We start from the raw sequence: 17,663 nt of genomic DNA, 5'->3' as shown, positions 1-17,663 counted from the left end.
CTTCTCAGTGACGGAGGTTGTATCTTTGGTGGGTGTTGTCATAGATATCTGAGTGAGAGACATCTTGTAGAGGGTACAAACAGCAGCGACTGTATGCCAGTGGTGGAGGGAACGAATATTCAGGTTGGTGGATGGGGTGCCAGTTAGGCAGGTTGCTACATCTTGGATGATATCGAACATTTTGAGAGCTGTTGGAAATGCATTCATCCAGACAAGTAGAGAGTAATCCATTATGGTCCTGAGTTGTGCCCTGTGCCTTGGGGCGTCAGGAAGTGAGTCACTTGCCCAAGGATAACCCACCCTGGGCCTGCTTAATCTCAAGTCAGACACTCAGTGGCAGAGGCCGTGCTCCAGAGGGGAAGATAGAGCCTGAGCAGGAAACAGCCACATGGTCCTGCCATTCACTATGGTCACACCGACCCCATACATTCTCAGGCAAAGTGGCCACTCCCCTACTCCCATTCTCCTTATTGGTCCAGGCAGCGAGCAGCACGTAACTGTTGGAGAAGTTGAAAGGCTGAGGGCCTAGAATCCCTGCATGGGACATCCTGGGTCTCCTGGCTCACAGTCACAACCTCCTCTCTCTGACCACCTCCAACAAGCAGGACCAACCCTGGATCAGGCGGACCAGGTAACCCTTTCCGTACTGCAACATCCAACAACATTTAAAAGGCACTTGGACAGGTACATGGATAGGAAAGGTTTAGAGGGATATGGGCCAAATGTGGGCAAATGGGACTGGCTTAGATGGGCATCTTGGTCAGCGTGGACCAGTTGGGCCGAAGGGCCTGTTTCTGTGCTGTTTCTGAGACCAAGTTTTCCAAGGTACAAAGATTTAGTCCGGATGTGTTTGCCTGGAAGCATTCTGGTCTCGATCAATTCCCACATGGAATCACTACAATCCATGCGCCCTGCATCCCTACCAAACCTGGTTTTATATTTTCAATGACAGGTTTACAAGCGTCTGATTTTCATTGTAATTAAGTCTTAATCTATAATCAAGTGAATGCAAGTATCTACAAGTATGTGAATACCTTTAAATCAGACTCCATTTATTCTCCCTACTCTACTCAGTTTCAGATTGCTAATATATTAGTCAAGTAAAAGCTATTCTCTTTTCCAAGTTTTCTTAATCTAACACATAGCCCGAAGTTTTAAACAAACATTGAGTGTTAGACCATAATCCAGGATGACAATCTGTTCAGTTATACTGTGTGCATACTGAAAGCTAAGCCAAGGTATTCTCAATTACCAGGTGTAACTCATGGATCTGGTCAGCAGGCACCCAACCCCAGTGTGTGTGCCATGGTTTACTCTGCACGTGGGGTTATCACAATGATACTGGCGATGCTATTGACTGCACAGAGGCCTTGTCCATCCCAGAGGTAGTTACGAAAAGCCCACTGATGACATGGTGGGTAAAGTCCAGGACTGTGGGTTCTAGCTCTGTGACGGAGAACTGGCTGGTGGCTGATGTCTGGGCTCAGTCTTCCTGCCTCAGGGCCCCTCCCTCTCTGGTCGAGGCTGTCAAAGGTGTTGAGAACAACCTGCCTGTCCAGAAGCAGAGGTGCTGGAAGAGCTGCTATGACACTGGGTGCTTGCATGCAGCACATCAGGCTTCTCATTGTACAGCCTTGTATCCATGGCCAACCCAGGGGAAACCGATGGATGCTCCCCACAGACAAATCCCACACTTGTAGAATCCTGCCACCATACCCCCAGTGACCCAACAACATGAAATCCACCTCAACGTCAGATCGCAGATACGCCATGCCCCGAGGCTCTGGCACTGGCTATTCATTCCGGCCACCTCTTGTTTTAGAACTTAACGTTGAAAGTGCACATCTGGCTCAGAGACAGTGCAGTACTGAGGGAACACTACACTCTGGCAAGGACTGCCTTTTGGACGGGGAGGTCCTGCCTGCCCTCCTTTATTGATTCCATCGAATTATTTCAGGGAGCTGAAGAATGCCTTGTCCAAGCAACATCACTGAAGCAGATTAGTTGAACATCACATTACCGTCCGAGGAATTCTGCTGCAAACTTTGTCTCATTTCCTACATTATAACAGTGACCCACTCAGAAAGCACTTGCTGGAAACTGAAGCACCATGTGACATCCCAGGCTTGTTACTGGCTCTTTAGAAATGTGTTTCCTTCTTCGCTCTGCTGGGCCCCTAGGGTTCAGTCCAAGAGATTAGCCTGGATCCCCTGGTCCGGTGGCACAGTGGGGTCGCACATCACAGAAACAGCCCCTTTGGCCTGCCGTCTCCACGTCAACCATCAGGTACGTCTCTTTACTAATCTCATTTACCAGCACTTGCTCTGTAACCTACAATGTCTTGGTGATTCAAGTACTCGTCCAGATACTTCCTAACTGTTGTGGGAGTCTCTGCCTCCAGCACCCCGTCAGGCAGTGGTTCCAGATTCCAACCACCCTCCGGTTGAAAAGATTTTCCTCAGGTTCCCTGGAAAGCACTTACCTCTTGCCCTAAACCCATGCCCTCTGGATTTGGATGCCTCTGCTATGGGGACCAGAGGCCAGCTTGGTGAGCCTCAGGCATCTCCCACAACCACCCCCCTTGTGTTTGGTGTTTTCTGCCCTGGATCCACTTCTCTGCTCATTCACGCTTCCGCCAGAAACAGCGTAGAGGTGAGAAGCTGGGGCAGACAGGTTGAATGCCTCACTTCTGTGTCTACACTTGATTCCTCACAGTATAGGAAGCCTTTCAGCCCATCGAGTCTATACCACTACCAGAGCAGTCCCATTCCTTCACTGATTTTTCCTCTGGAACCTATTCTACCCACATTTTCATCAATTCTCCCCAGATTCTGCCACTCAGCTACACACTAGGGGCAACTTACAGTGACCAATTGACCTACCAACCTGCACGTCTTTGGGGTATGGGAGGAGACTGGAGCACCTGAAGGAAACCCACAAGGTCACAGGGAGAACATGCAAACTCCACACACACTGCACCAAAGATCAGGATCGAGCCCAGTTCTCTGGTGGTGTGAGACAGCGGCTCTCCTAACTGTGTCACTCTGCTGCCCTGCAGTAACTGATCTCCACTGAGGCAATGGGAAAGGTAAGAAGATAAGATCTTTATTAGTCACATGTACATCGAAACACACAGTGAAATGCATCTTTTGTAGAGTGTTCTGGGGACAGCCCGCAAGTGTCGCCACACTTCCGGCGCCAACCTAGCATGCCCACAACTTCCTAACCCGTACGTCTTTGGAATGTGGGAGGAAACCGGAGCACCCAGAGGAAACTCACACAGACATGGGGAGAACGTACAAACTCCTTACAGACAGCAGCGGGAATTGAACCCGGGTCGCTGGCGCTGTAATAGCGTTACGCTAACCGCTACACTATCGTGCCTGCCCATGCCACATTTGGGAGAAGACAAATCCTAGCTTGTATCTGCTCACTTGCCAGTGTATGGGGGTTAGACAACAACACGGAGACAAGATTGAGCAGTTGGCACTTAAATCTGGCACCAACTCTTTTCATGAAACAAATAATCCCTTTTATCATCTAGGAACTTTCTGAGCTTGGGAGGATTTTCGGGATTGATTATCCTTAAAGCAATCTCTACCATTTCAGATCATTTCCCAAGCAAAGTAACAGATAACCATCCTTCATTGATGTCAGTAGAATACAGAACGATCTGTCTTCTACTTTTGTTGCATCTATTGAGGGTAGGTCCAGCCCAAAACACCCAGAGTTGAAGAGCACCTTCTAGTGTGCCAGAAAGAAGACTTTCACAGTTCATTTCTTCTGTATGCTGTGCAGAAGGGCCAGACAGACAGTGGGCCCCACTCCTTAGTGAGCAGGATGGAGCCTGCCCCAACTCACACCCTGGAGGACTCTGCCAGTCAACGAAAAAGGGAAGTTTATATCAATGTCATTTAGACAGACTTGAATCACGGTGTCAGAGGTGGAGATGGAGAGAGACATACACACACAGACACAGCACTGGTCCTTTAGAAAGTCAGCCTTGGGATCTAATAACATTAAAGGAGATGGCAAATGAATTAAACAGGTTTTTTTCTCAGTCTTCACAATATACAATCTCAGGAATAGCTCTAAGTCAGGAATTGGAAGGAAGTGAGGAACTCAGTTTCAGGAAAATTACAATGAATTGGTGGAGCTCTGGGCTGACAAGTCTCCAGGTCCTAATAGACTTCACGCTTGGGTCTTAGAAGAAGAGGCTAATGAGATGGTGAACGTGTTGGTTTTAATGTTCCAGAATTCTCTAGATTCATGTAAGGATCCATTGGATGGACAAATAGCAAATATTCAACTAGGGAGGAGACAGAAAGCAGGAAACTACAGGTTGGTTAGCATAACATCTGTCATAGGGAAAACGTCAGAAGCTATTATTAGAGTTTATAGCAGGACATATAGAAAAACTGAAAGTAATTGGGCAAGGGTTTTGTGAAAGGGAAGTCATGTTTGACCTGCCAATTGGAGTGTTTTGAAGTAACATGTACTGTGGGTAAAGAGGAACCAGTGGATGTACCGTCCTTGCATTTCCAGAAGGCATTTGATGAAGTGCCTTATCCAAGGTTATCGTGGAAACTAATGGAGGAGGTAACACGGTGGCTTGGATAGTGAGTGGCCGGCTAACAGGAAACAAAGAGTCAGCCGAACCTGGCAAGTTGAAACAGTGCTGAGGGATCAACTTCTCATAAATTATTTATATCAATTTGATGAAGACTCTGAAGGTCTGGTTGTTAAGTTAATAACGACAAAACTAGGTGGGAAAGAAAGTTGTGAAGAAAATAGCAGGAGGCTACAGAGGGATATAGATAGGTGAAGCGAGAGGTCCAATGGGGAAAAATGTCAAATTATCAATTTTGCAGGGAAATTGTAAAAACATATAATCTAAATGATAAGAGACTGCAAAGGGATCTGGGAGACCTAGTGATTGACCAAAGACTAATGTGCAATTACAGCACATAATTAGTAAAGCTATTGTTATTGATTATTGTGGGGGAAACAGAACACAAAAGAAGGGAGGTTATTGGTGAGACCACATCTGGAGGACTGTGTACAGCGCTTCATCTACTTATTGAAGGAAGGGCGTTAACGATTTGGAAATGGTTCAGAGAAGGTCTACCAGACTAGTACCTAGGATGGCTGGATTGTTTTATGAGGAAATGTTGGATGGACTAGATTTGTGTCCAATATAGTTTAGCGGAGTGAAAGGGAACCTGATTGAAACATAAAAGATCCCAAGGAATCTTGAAGGGTGAGTCTGGAGATGATCTCATTCTCTTGAGGGAGAATGAAGAACTAACTGCTCTAAGGACATAAGAAGCAGGAACAGGGCATTTGGCGCTTCATGTCTGCTCCACCATTCATTGACATTACGACTGATCTTCTACCTCCGCACCATGTTCGTGCATCCTCCCATATCTCTCACTTAATGCCCAGAAATCTACAGATCCCTGCTTTGAATGAACCCAGTCACTGAGACTCCACAGCCCGCCACAATGGCCCGCCCTTTATCCTGAGACAGCAGCCCCTGGCCCGAGATGCTTCAACCAGGAAGAAAAAACACCCTCACTGCAACTAACCTGTTGAGCTTTTTAAAAATGCTGTAGGTTCTGATGAGGTTTCCTGTCATTTTTCCAAACTCCAGAGAGCACAGTCCCTGCCTCCTCAATCGCAGATCTGCCATCTCCAGAAGCAGTCTGGTAAACCCATGCTGTGCTCCCTCTGTGGCAAGGGCTTTCTTTTTGAGGTAAGATGACCAGAACTGTACACAATGCTCCAGGAGCAGCCTCACCAAGGCTCCAGGTTATTGTAATAAGACTTCCTTACTCCTACGTTCAAATACTGTCCTGATATAGGCTGACAGACCATTCGCTCCTACATGCTGCCTTTCAGCGACTTGTAAGGCAGCAGTGTGGTGCAGCTAGTGGAGTTACTGCCTCCCAGCACAGGCGACCCGGGTTCAAATCTGATCTCTGGTGCCGTCTGTGCGGAGTTTGCACGTTCTCCCTGTGACCGCGTGTGTTTCCCCCGGGTGCTCCAGTTTCCTCCAACCTCCCAGAGACGTGCAGGTTAGGTAGGTTAATTGGCCGCTGTAAATTGCCCCAGTGGATAGGGGAATGGTAGAATCTGGGGGGATTGTGGGGAATAAAAAAACATGGGGTTAATGTGGGACTAGTATAAATGGGTGGTTGATGCTCAGCATGAATTTGATGGGCTGAAAGGCCTGATTCCATGCTGCACCTCTGTGACTGCTTCTATGACACACAGACATCTCTCAGCATTTAACTACATTTTCCCATTTTGAGCACCAAAGTGGATGAGTTCACATTCCTCTGCCTTGTATTCCCTCTGCCACGCTCTCACCCACTCACTCAGTAGATCTCTATCCCCCCCCACCCCACCCCCGAAGCATCCCTGCACCCACCCCTTGGCCTGTTCCACTGCTGAACAATGAGCAGTCAGCTACATTAGCCAGAGATGAGGCGAATTTTTTTCCATGAGGGCCATGTGTATTTGGAACTTTCTGAAAGGGCGGTGGAAGCAGAATCCTTGAATATTTTTAAGGCAGAGGTTGTTGATAAGCAAGTGGGTGAAAGGTTGCCGAGGGAGATAGGAATGTGGAGTTGGGTTCCAATCAGATGGGATTAAAGATGTGGAGGTTCACTGCCGCTCCTGGTCTGTCTGTTAGTGTGTGATCCAAACATTGTCAAACCTGCTGACACTTGTGGTGCTGCTGTTATTTACCAACCTATCTCCCTCAGGACCATGACCCCACCACTGAACATCAGCATCTCCATACAACCATAGAACCATAGAACAGTACAGCACAATACAGGCCCTTCGGTCCACCATGTTGTGCCGCCCTTCAAACCACACCTAAAACTATCTAACCCCTTCCTCTCACATATCCCTCTATCTTAAATTCCTCCATATGCTTATCTAACAATCTCTTGAACTTGACCAATGTATCAACCTCCATCACCGCCCCAGGCAGCACATTCCATGCACCAACCACTCTCTGGGTGAAAAACCTCCCCCTGACATCTCCCCTGAACCTCCCACCCATGACCTTAAAGCCATGCCCTCTCGTCTTGAGCATTGGTGCCCTGGGAAAGAGGTGCTGGCTGTCCACTCTATCTATTCCTCTCAATATCTTGTACACCTCTATCATGTCTCCTCTCATTCTCCTTCTCTCCAATGAGTAAAGCCCTAGCTCCTTTAGTCTCTCCTCATAATCCATATTCTCTAATCCAGGCAGCATCCTGATAAATCTCCTCTGCACCTTTTCCAATGTCTCCACATCCTTCCGATAACGAGGCAACCAGAGCTGGACACAGTACTCTAAGTGTGGCCTAACCAGAGTTTTGTAAAGCTGCATCATTACTTCGTGGCTCTTAAACTCGATCCCACAACTTATGAAAGCTAACATCCCATAAGCTTTCTTAACTACCCTATCCACCTGTGAGGCAACTTTCAGTGCTCTGTGGATATGAACCCCCAGATCCCTCTGCTCCTCTACAGAATCCTGTCATTAACCTTGTACTCCGCCTTGGAGTTTGTCCTTCCAAAGTGTACCACCTCACACTTCTCCGGATTGAACTCCATCTGCCACTTCTCAGCCCAGCTCTGCATCCTATCAATATCCCTCTGCAAGCTTTGACAGCCCTCCACACTATCCACAACACCACCCATCTTTGTGTCATCTGCAAACTTGCTAACCCAGCCTTCCACCCCCACAGCTAAGTCATTAATAAATATCACAAAAAGTAGAGGTCCCAGAACCGATTCCTTTGGGACACCACTAGTCACAGCCCTCCAATCCGAATGCACTCCCTCCACCACAACCCTCTGCTTTCTACAGGCAAGCCAATTCCCAATCCACACGACCAAGCCTCCCTGGATCCCTTGGCCTCTGACCTTCTGAAGAAGCCTACCATACGGAACCTTATCAAACGCCTTAAAAATCCATGTAGACCACATCTACTGCACTACCCTCATCAATCTGCCTGGTCACCTCCTCAAAGAACCCTATCAGGCTTGTGAGACATGATCTTCCCTTCACAAAGCCATGCTGGCTGTCCCTAATCAGTCCATGATTCTCTAAATGCTCATAGATCCTATCTCTTAGAATCCTTTCTAACAGCTTACCTACCACAGATGTAAGGCTCGCCGGTCTGTAATTCCCTGCACTATCCCTACTACCTTTTTTGAATAAGGGACAACATTTGCCACCCTCCAATCCTCCAGTACCATCCCCGTGGACAACGAGGACTCAAAGATCCTAACCAATGGTTCAGCAATCTCCTCCCTCACCTCACAAAGCAGCCTGGGGAATATTTCGTCAGGCCCTGGGGACTTATCTGTCCTAATATTTTCTAACAGCTCCAACACATCCTCTCTCTTGATATCTACATACTCCAGAACATTACCCTCACCAACACTGTCCTCAGTGTCATCAAGACCCCTCTCCTTGGTGAATACTGAAGAGAAGTATTCATTGAGAACCTCACCCACTTCCACAGCTTCCAGGCACATCTTCCCACCTTTGTCTTTAATCGGACCTACCTTTACCTGAGCCATCCTTCTGCTCTTTACATACGAGAAAAAGCCTTGGGATTCTCCTTAACCCTACTCGCCAAAGCCTTTTCATGTCCCCTTCTCGCTCTCCTCAGCCCCTTCTTAAGTTCCCGCCTTGCTACCCTATATTCCTCACGAGCCCTGTCTGATCCTTGCTGCTTACACCTTATGTATGCTGCCCTCTTCTTCCTAACTAGTTGTTCCACCTCTCTCGTCACCCACGGTTCCTTCACCCTACCATTCCTTCTCTGCCTCACCAGGACAAATTTATCCCTAACATCCTGCAAAAGATCCCTGAACATCGACCACATCTCCATAGTACATTTCCCTTCAAAAATGTCATCCCAATTTACACTCTCAAGTTCTCGCCTTATAGCCTCATAATTCACCTTTCCCCAATTAAATATCTTCCCGTCCTCTTTGCTCCTACCCCGTCCATGACAATTCTAAAGGTTATGGAGCAATGGTCACTGTCTCCCAAATGCTCACCCTCCGATTAATCTGTCACCTGACCCGGTTCATTACCTAAAACTAGATCTAATACGGCATTCCCTCTAGTCGGCCTGTCAACATACTGTGTCAGGAATCCATCCTGGACACACTTAACAAACTGCCCCCCGTCTAAACCTTTGGCACTAAGTAGGTGCCAATCAATATTTGGATAGTTGAAGTCTCCCATTATAATGACCCTGTTATTTTAGAATCTCTCCAAAAACTGCCTCCCAACCTGCTCCTCAGTATCCCTACTGCTACTGGGGGGCCTATAGAATACTCCCAGGAGGGTAACTACCCCTTTCCTGTTCCTAACTTCCACCCATATTGACTCTAGAGAGGATCCTTCCACATTATCCACCCTTTCTGCAGCTGTAACAGTGTCCCTGACCAGTATCGCCACCCCTCCTCCTCTTCTCCCCCCCCCATCCCTTTTAAAACACTAAAAACCAGGAATATTCAATATCCATTCCTGCCCTGATGTCAGCCATGTCTCTGTAACAGCCACAATATCATAATCCCATGTACTTATCCAAGCTCTCAGTTCATCTGCTTTATTCATGATGCTTCTTGCATTTAAGTACTTTAGCCCATCCACCTTACTACTTTTATAGCCTGTACTCTGCCTCTCCATCCTCAAAGCCTCTCTACCTGTCAGATCTGACTTTTCCCCATCCCCTTCTTCCCCTGACCTACTCCTCCGGTTCCCTTCCCCCTCACAATCTAGTTTAAACCCTCCTGAACCACCCTAGCAAACCTGGCTGCAAGGATATTGGCCCCCCTCAGGTTCGGGTGTAACCCGTCCTCTCTGTACAGGTCCCACCTTCTCCAGAAGAGATCCCAATGATCCAAAAATCTAAAACTAAAATGATCCAAATGTCTCCCAGACATTGACCCATTTCCTCTGGAGATCTTCCCTCCACAGCTCCAGCTTCAGTCCCTCAGCCACTCTTGGCCTGTGCTCCTCTCCTCCCCAGGGTCCACAAGTAGTTCTGCCCTGATGGACACACAATTTCAGTCCCCGTTCTTGCCCCACGGACACTACTCCTTTATCGATTCACTCTCCCTGGTCTTGTCTGCTTCACGCCCGATGCCCCAGCCACTTTAACAGTTCCCTGGACCCAGATGTCTCATTTTCCCCATCAACATCCAATGTCCTTCCACCTCCACCCCACACCAGCACAGCCCGTGGGCCCCCCACTTCTTCCCTGAACAGAGGTCCAACCTCTGCCACCACACTCCCTCACCTGACTGAACTTCTCTCATAGAACGTAGAACGGTACAGCACAGGAACAGGCCCTTCAGCCCATGATGTCTGTGCCGACCATGACGCCAAATTAAACTAATACCACATGATCCATATCCCTCCATCCCCTGCCCATTCACGTGCCTGCCTACATGCCTCTTAAGCATCACTATTGTATCTGCCCTCGCAGCGTGTTCCAGGCACCCACCACTCTCTATGTAAAAAAAAACTTGCCTGATAAATCTCTAAACTTTCCCCATCTCATCTAAAAGCTATGCCCTCTATTATCTGGGGAGAAAGACTCTATCCAGCCTATTTGTGCCTCTATCAGTTCTATCAGGTCATTCCCTCAGCCTCTGAAGGTCCAGAGAGAACAGTCTAATCTCACAACGAACAACTTTTCCTTCAACACTCCCCGAAGCCAGATCAAAAGGTGCGGCTATGGGAAGTCACATGGCCCAAGCCCTGTTTCAGTCCAGCTCAGGCCTGGCCCTTTACATTGCTAACTATATTAGCTGTGGAACTCAAAGCTTCAATGCTTTTGCTGCAAGTTCCTCCCTGCTCCCAGTGTCACATAGCCCATCTTACAGATTTCTATAAGATGTACGGTGGAGAGCATTCTGACTGGTTGCATCACCGCCTGGTATGGAGCCTCCAATACACAGGATCACAAGAGGCTCCGAGGGCTATAGCCAGCTCCATCACGGACACAACCCTTCCCTCTATCAAGGACATCTTCAAGAGGCGGTGCCTCAAGAAGGCAGCATCCATCACTGAGGACCCTCGCCATCCAGGACATGCCCTCTTCTCATTACTACCATCAGGGAGGAGGTACAGGAGGCTGAAGACCCACACTCAATGATCCAGAAACAGCTTCTTCCCCTCTGCCATCAGATTAACACTACCTAGTATGCCCTTTTTTTGCACTATTTATTTATTTTTGTGATTTATATTAATTTTATGTCTTTGCACTGTACTGCTGTCACAAAACAATGAATTTCACATCATATACTCTGATCTTTGAATCTCCCCATTCGCAATTTTTCTACCTCCACTTCAGAGAACAGTGAACAACAACCATCTATTACCAGCCCACAGACTCTCACACCTCCTGGACTGCACCCTGCTTCCTACAAGGACTCAAGTTCATTCACCAGTGCTCCTGAGGTTTACCTTTCTCTGTAAGTCCGACCTTCCCTCTGCCAGAGTTACAGCCTCTCCATTATTCCCTGCACTTCTGTTCCCAACCCCTCTCTTCCCAGCTAGAACAAGGATAAGGCTCCCTTGCCCTCACCTTCTGCCCCGCCAGCCTCCACATTCAATAGATAACCTTCCATAATTTCCGCCGCCTTCAACAAGATTCCACCACGGGACACATCTTGCCTTTCCCTTCCTTTCAGCATTACAAAGCAGCGCCTCTCTGGTTCACTTTCACCCCGCACCTCATCTTACACCACTCTCCCATTTAACCACAGGAGATGCAACCTCTGCCCTTTTATCTGCTCCCTTCTCACCATCCAGAGTCACAAACACTCCTTCCAGGTGAAGTAGCAATTCTCACTTGTGCTTCATACGATTTAGTGTACTGCATTCAGAGCTCATAATGTGGTCTCCTCTCCACTGGAGAACCTACATGCAGACTGGGTGGCTGTTTTGCAGAATACTTACTCTCGTCCTTGCTGTCTAACATTGCCTCAATGAAACCCAACATAACACCTCAACTTGTGTCAAGGAAATCTCACCATCAGGACTCAACATTAAGTTCCATAAGTTCAGATAACCAGCCCGTTCTGATGACAGATCACTAACCTGAAACGTTACTTTATTTCCCTCACCTTCCAAGTATTTCCAGCGTTTTATTTCAGATTGCACAGTTCCACTAATTCTTCCACACTCTATCGGAATTCATTCACCTTCTGCTTACATCTCCTCCAGACAGAAAAGCTGCACTTAACAATCCTTCACCACCCTCGCTCAGCTGACGCAGCCTCTTGTGTCATCCAGCAACCACTGGTCTCCACCCGATTACCGACACTCCCTCTGTTCGCTCCACCCCTCCCCCTTCACTGCAAATTAAACCACGTCTGATTTCTAACTTTTCTCAGCCCTGAGACATTAACTGTTTCTCTTTCCGTAGATACTGCCTGACTTGCTGAGCTTTCTCTGCTGAGAATTTTCCTCGGCAATACTTAACCATTAACCAACATCAGCAGAAACTGGGGCACCAGTGGCCTGAACCTCACTGACTGGAGGTATTCTGTGGATGCAGCAGTTGTCTGTGCCCAGAAACCACAACTTTCAAAGTGTCAAATGTGCTGAGGGGTCCTACGGTGCAACCGAACAGACGACAAGAACTGCCCCAGGTTCCTGCAGCAGGAACCCATCCTGTGGGCGAGGTACAAACACGTCATCCGTCCACCAACACAGGCCCTTGGCCCAACTGAACTGGAGGGCATAGGTTTAAGGTGAGAGGGGAAAGATTTAATAGGAACTTGAGGGGCAACATCTTTTTTACACAAAGGGTGCTACGTGTGTGGAAAGAGCTGCCAGAAGTGGTTGAGGCAGGTACAACAACAAAATTTAAAAGACAGTTGGACAGGTACATGGATAGGAAAGGTTATAGACCAAATGCTGGCAAGTGGGACTGGCTTGGATGGAGCATCTCGGTCGGCATGCACGAGGTGGGCTGAAGGGCCTGTTTGCTGTATGACTCTATGAGCCAGGAGGCAGATTCACTTCACAGGAATGCATTAACACCACTGGTTCCTGGCACAAGGGGTTTGTCCCTTAAAGGGTCTCAGTGCCTGAGCTCAGGAAAATACATCGCCCCCACTGAAAGACCCCAGATAAACTCTCTCCCCACTGACCGCCCCCTCACCCACTCTCCCCCCACTGACAGACCCCTCACCCACTCTCCCCCCACTGACAGACCCCTCACCCACTCTCCCCCTACTGACAGACCCCTCACCCACTCTCCCCCCAGTGACAGACCCCGGAGCGATTGGTTGATCAGTGTTCCCGCTGTTCTCCGGTTGGGTCCCTCGGGATCCCCCAGGACCCCCCCCACCCCGTGTTCCCGGCGGGAGGGGTGGGGGGAACCGTTTCCCACCCACAGGGTCCCGTGAGCCGCACAACTCTCACCCGGAGACTGCAGTCCCGCACACGCTCTGCGGGACGGTCGGTTCAGGGAGGGTGGGCGCGGGTGAAGCCACCCCGTCGACCCGCTCCGGGACAGGGGACAGACACGCGCCCTCCCGCCCCCGATCCACAGCCCGGAGCCGGGCAGTTTGTAGCCGCCCTCTCCGGTGCCCGGGCTATAAACACCCCCCGCTCCCCCCCCCCACCACCACCCCCAAACGGAAAGGTGTCTCCGTCCCACGGGTGGGAGGCACTCAGACCCAAACCCCCAAATCACCACCCAACTCACGGGACCCCAAACCACTCGGGACAACGCTCACCCCTCCTCTCCCTCTCCCTCTCCCCCTCCCCTCCCCTCCCTCTCCCCCTCCCCTCCCCTCCCTCTCCCCCTCCCCTCCCCTCCCCCTCCCCCCTCCCCTCCCCTTCTCCTCTTCCTCCCCCTCTCCCCTCCTCTCCTCCCCTCTTCTTCTCATCCCTCTCTCCTCCTCAACCCCTCCCCATCCCCATCCCCACCCCCGCTCTCCCCCCTCCTCTCCCCTCTCCCCCCTCCTCCCTCCTCTCCCCCCTCCTCCCTCCTCTCCCCCCTCCTCTCCCCCCTCCTCTCCCCCCTCCCCACCTCTCCCTTCCCCTCTCCCCACCTCTCCCTTCCCCTCTCCCCACCTCTCCCTTCCCCTCTCCTACCTCCCTCCGTCCGTGAGTCCCGGTGACTTTGCCTCCGGCCCGCACCTGGTGCTGTGGACTCGGCTTCCGCTGCTGACGAACTGCGGCATCTCCGCACTTCACCTGCACGGGCAGGACCGGCGCCGCCGCCGCCTCCTCCACCGCCTCCCCCCAACCTCCCGCGGGACACCCCGCCCACGGCCGCAGCCAAAGTCCGCGCAACGTCCCGCAGCCAGGAGCCCAGCGGTTCCGCAAACCGGGCGAATCAGCTAACCTGCCAGTTACCTGTGGGATCTTCCCCTGCACGGCTCGCTTTCCCCGCAGGGAGACTGCGGAACCCTTGCCGGGAGGCTGCGGTCCCGCACACAGTCTGCGGGACGCCCGCGGGTTTGGCGAATGTCCTGGGACCCGGGCGGCTCCCGGGAGGGTGCGGGTGAAGCAGCCCCCTCCGCTCCGGGACAGGGGTCAGACCCGCACCCCTCCCGGTCCCAACCGCGCCCGGGCAGCGCCTTCATCCTCCCCGGGGCCGCGGCTACAACCCCCCACCCCCGGGCTGCTGCCCCAGTCCCCCCACTCGGGGAAGCGGTGACAATGTTCTGTCTGACCCCGACCCGGGCCCCGAACTCACACACCCTCCCAAAATAACCTGCCCCCTCCTCCTGTGCCTCTAGATCCAGTTCGAATGAAAGATCTTGGACTCCAAAACAACCCAATGGAAGCGGATCGAGATACTCGGCCCTTAGAGCCTGCTCTGCCCTTCCCCACTCTGGTTAGTGGAGCCCTTGATCCACATCCCTATCTCCCGCCATTCTGCTCACCCCCCGGGCCGTTGGTCCCCACCTTTCACCCTTCCAGCCTCTGCACTCAGCGCATCATTTTTCCACACTTCCTCCAGCTACAGGGTGATCCCACCACCAGCCAGATCGTCCCCTCCTCACCCTTTTCTGCTTTGGTCAGGGACCACTCTCTCTGTGACTCCCTGGTTCACAAGATTCCCGGCCTTTTCCCCATATACCTCGACTAACTAGATACCTATCAATCTCCTCCTTAAACACCCCCAATGATCAGGCCTCCACAGCTGTACGTGGCAACGAATTCCATAAATCCATGGCCCTCTGGCTAAAGAAACTTCTCCGCATCTCTGTTTTAAATGGGTAACCTCTAATTCTAAAACTGTGCCCTCTTGTCCTGGACTCACCTCATTCCCTGGTTCGCTCATTCCTCCCCATCCCCAGGCACTTTCCCCTGGCCTGGCAGGAGATGTAACCTCCGTCCCTGCACCTCCTCCCTCACCACCATCCAGGGACCTAAACAGCTCTTCCAGGTGAGACAGAGATTCACCCGCACCTCCTCTGGCCTTGTTTCTTGCAGCTGGTGCTCCCGACGTGGCCTCCTCTACATCGGTGAGACCAAACGCAGGCTGGGCGACCGCTTCACCGACCACCTGCGCTCCGTCCGCCGTGGCCTTCTGGAGCTCCTGGTTGCAGCCATTTTAGTTTCTCTGCCCACTCCCACACCGACCGGTGTGTCCTCAGCCTCCTCCACTGCCAGGGTGGGGCCAAATACAAACCAGAGGAGCAGCGCCTCATATTCCGCCTGGGTCGTCTACAACCCGACGGCGTGAACGTTGAATTCTCCAACTCCCGGTAACCGTTCCCTCTCTGTACCTTTTCCTCTCCTTCTGATTCACCCACGTCCTCCTACGCCCACTCTACACCAACCCCCACACCCCCATCACCCTCTTTCCCCTCCCCCACCCCCTCCATCTGTCCATCACCCTCACACTCCTCCCACTGGGTCCCCTCCCCCCACTGTTCCCCTCTGCCCTCCCCACCTCCCTTATTTGGTTCCAGTCTTTACCTTTGTCTCCCATCAGATTCCACCATCTGCGGCCCTTTGCCGCCTCCACCCGTCACCTCCCAGCCTCTGTCACTGTCCCCACCCCTCCCTCCTCCGTCTGCCTATCACCCCCCTCGCCTGGATCCACCTATCACCTGCCAGCTCTTGCCCTGCCTCTCTCCCTCACCTCACTGGCCATCTCCCCTCTACTCTGTCAGTCCAGATGAAGGGTCTCGGCCCAAAACGTCGACTGTCCGTTTCCCTCCGCAGATGCCGCCCGGCCCGCTGAGGTCCTCCAGCAGTTGGTTGCTTTGCTCCAGGTTCTCTGTGTCTCTACCTTTCATCGTGGCTGATCTACATTTTCCTGCGCTGTCCCCACATCCCTCGGTTCCCCTAATGTCCAGAAACCTATAGACCTCCGTTTGGAAAGGACTCTTGACAGAACCTCCACAGCCCTTCCAGGGTGGAGAATTCCAGAGTCAGTACCCTCTGGGTGGAGAAATGTCTCCCACCTCAGGCCTGACTGTGACCCCTGGTCCCAGACTCCTCAGCCAGGGGAAACACCGACCAAGCAGAGCCCTGTCAGAATAAAGGCAACCCACCACCGTCTTCCTAACTGCTTGTTGCTCCTACTTGTTTCAGGGCTTGTGAGGGATAGCCAGGGCCATTGGAACATCCAACATATCACTACTTAGAAACAAAACCCTGCTTTAATGTTTGGTGAACTGCAGTGCATGTTTTTTCCGTATTGTATTCTATTTGCCGTGCTGTTGCCCTCACACTGAGCTTGTGGCCTTTTTCACATCCTCCTCCCTCCTTACTGCCCCACCCAGCTTTGTACTGATCGCAAACTTGCAATTTGACATTTGGTCCCCTCACCCAAATCATTCAGTTTCAAAGGTGATCTCAATGAAATGTACAAAATCCCTACAGACTTGACAAGGTCGGTGTGGGGATAACACTTCCCCTGGCTGGGGAGTCTAGAGCCCAGGGTCACAGTCTCAGAATAAGGGGCTGGCCATTTAGGATTGAGATAGAGAGAAATTTCTTCTCCAAGGGTGCCGAGTGTTTGGAAATCGCTACACCAGAGGGCCGTGGATTCTCAGTCACTGAGTGTCTTCAGGACAGAGGTTGATAGATTTCTGAATATTGAGGGAATCAAGAGGGAAGGGGTTAGTGCAGGAATGTGAGGTAAAAAGTCAGCTGCAGTCTGACTGACCTTGGAGCAGTGGGAGGATCCAGGTGGTCAACTCCTGCTCCTATTTTTTAAGTTCCTCTGTATTTCTCTCCACAGATGCTGCTCAACCTGCTGAGGATTTCAACCATTCGCTTTACTTATTTTCGATATGAATAAAGATTGGCAAGAGGTTTGTGATAATCATTGACAGATACCTGGCCACTGTTGGTTGTGATTTGAATTACTTCGTACTTTAATCAACCAATGTGATCCCAAATGAAGTAATATTCATGCAAATTTTATTGTTGTTGTCTGTGTATGGGGTCTACTCACTGATGTGGGGGGGGGGGGTCTGTGTGTGTGTGTGTGTGTGTGTGTGTGTGTGTGTGTGTGTGCATGCGCGCGCGCGCAGAGGGATCTACACATATGTGTGTGTATGGGGTCTACGCACTGATGTTGGGGGAACGACTATGTGTGTGTATGAGGTCTACACACTGGTGTGGGTATGGGGGGGTCTATTTGTGT

At 50.8% G+C, this 17,663-nt stretch overlaps 1 protein-coding gene across 4 annotated transcripts in view; it reads right to left on the bottom strand.

The window, feature by feature from the left end:
* Window positions 1-14,382, bottom strand: part of itgb4 (integrin, beta 4) — a 110,842-nt gene extending 96,460 nt beyond the window's left edge. For 2 of the 4 annotated variants that reach the window (XM_052032778.1, XM_052032781.1), the window contains exon 1: window positions 14,144-14,382. The gene's annotated coding sequence lies outside the window, so the exon portion shown is untranslated. Of the gene's footprint in view, window positions 1-12,133; window positions 12,298-14,143 lie in introns of those variants that run through there. The other 2 variants (XM_052032779.1, XM_052032780.1) reach the window with 2 other exon arrangements.
* Between the last annotated feature and the right edge of the window lie 3,281 nt (window positions 14,383-17,663).

Source organism: Pristis pectinata, chromosome 18 (assembly GCF_009764475.1).
Source record: "Pristis pectinata isolate sPriPec2 chromosome 18, sPriPec2.1.pri, whole genome shotgun sequence".
Taxonomy (NCBI): domain Eukaryota; kingdom Metazoa; phylum Chordata; class Chondrichthyes; order Rhinopristiformes; family Pristidae; genus Pristis; species Pristis pectinata.
This window is presented reverse-complemented; position numbering and strand designations above follow the sequence as displayed.